We start from the raw sequence: 1711 nt of genomic DNA on the forward strand, positions 1-1711 counted from the left end.
TTACGTTTAGTTTTTATTTCTTTCCCCAGTCCCCAGGTTTAGATTCCTATTCTCTAAGAGGTTAGATAACCTTCATTTTACGTTATAACTCAAATCAAGCATTGAAAGTTTTAATTGTCAAAGGTAAATAAATAAACATAGATAGCTTATGTACGCAAAATCACCAAGAATTGTTCAGTCCGCGAACTCATACTTCTAGGGGTCAAAGTGTACTTCAATGATAAGCGGGGTGGTTTGGTGTTTTAATGGATTTCATAATAGAGTGTAAAATAACTCCGGGAATGGAACTATTTGAACAACAATATTTCACTGAGCAATATATCATATTGACGAGAACTGAAGAAGGACATGAGAAGGACTAAACTAACTTAAATTTCTCTCTACAGAACTCATGTACACCACAAGTACTCAATGACATAAGAACAGCCAATGTTCACAACCGACCTAGTTAATCTATATAATAGGAATATCTTTAAAACATCTCTGTACATTTATATCTTTCAAGATGAAAAATGTCGTCTTATGCGCAATCTATCTTTATCTATGGTTTAAACGTACCATCAAGTTGTAAAGATATGGGGAATTAATTTTGGATTCTTTTAAAACTTTTTATAGAGTATCTTTAATTCAAATTTAATGAAATGAAAATCAATTTCCCCTTTGAAACCAGCATCCTGACTTTAAATATTCATCAAAGTTATTCATATACATACATTCACTACTCCTAGGGGTATTTCAGTTTAGATTAATTTAGAATTTTTTTCTTTGATCTTTTAGTTTATGCCCAAAAAACAAATTTAACTGATTGATATTCAAGTAGAAATGGGCCGTCGTTTTAATTTCAAGTGACCCTCCATTGTGCATTGAAAGAAGGGCATGTCCTAATCACAAGGATACCCTTGAAACCGTTATCTGATCAATATTGTGGAAAATCGTTTGTTCTTAATCTTTGTGACAGAAACAATCTCAAGAACTGACGAGGGTCAACTCAGACCGAAATATATTTTCAATAAATGTGGAACTAACATCTACTTATTTTACTCAAAGATAATATATATATAGATATGCAGGCAGGTATAAATTTACCTTTTCTCAGAGGTTCAAAAATTAGTTGTCTGCAACAAGCAATTTAGGAAGGAGGTTTCTATCTGCCTGCATATCTATATATATATTATCTTTGATTTTACTCTACAGAGGTTTGGTCCATCACCATTACCGAATTTTAAATTGCGGAAAATAACATTGTTTTTCTATCTTGAAGACTGTTATTTCTGATAATTCCCACATTGTTTTCCTGCAGCTGAGAAAGCACATTTTTCAAGATTATAAACATGGATATTTTTAATACTTGAGTAGATAAATAATAGATATTATAAACATGGATATTTTTAATACTTGAGTAGATAAATAATAGATATTATAAACATGGATATCTTTAATACTTGAGCAGATATAAAATAGATATTATAAACATGGATATCTTTAATGCTTGAGCAGATATAAAATAGATATTATAAACATGGATATCTTTAATGCTTGAGCAGATATAAAATAGATATTATAAACATGGATATCTTTAATGCTTGAGCAGATATAAAATAGATATTATAAACATGGATATCTTTAATACTTGAGCAGATATAAAATAGATATTATAAACATGGATATCTTTAATGCTTGAGCAGATATAAAATAGATATTATAAACATGG

This window comes from Eurytemora carolleeae, unplaced genomic scaffold, assembly GCF_000591075.1.
Source record: "Eurytemora carolleeae unplaced genomic scaffold, Eaff_2.0 scaffold622, whole genome shotgun sequence".
NCBI classification, from domain to species: Eukaryota; Metazoa; Arthropoda; class Copepoda; order Calanoida; family Temoridae; genus Eurytemora; species Eurytemora carolleeae.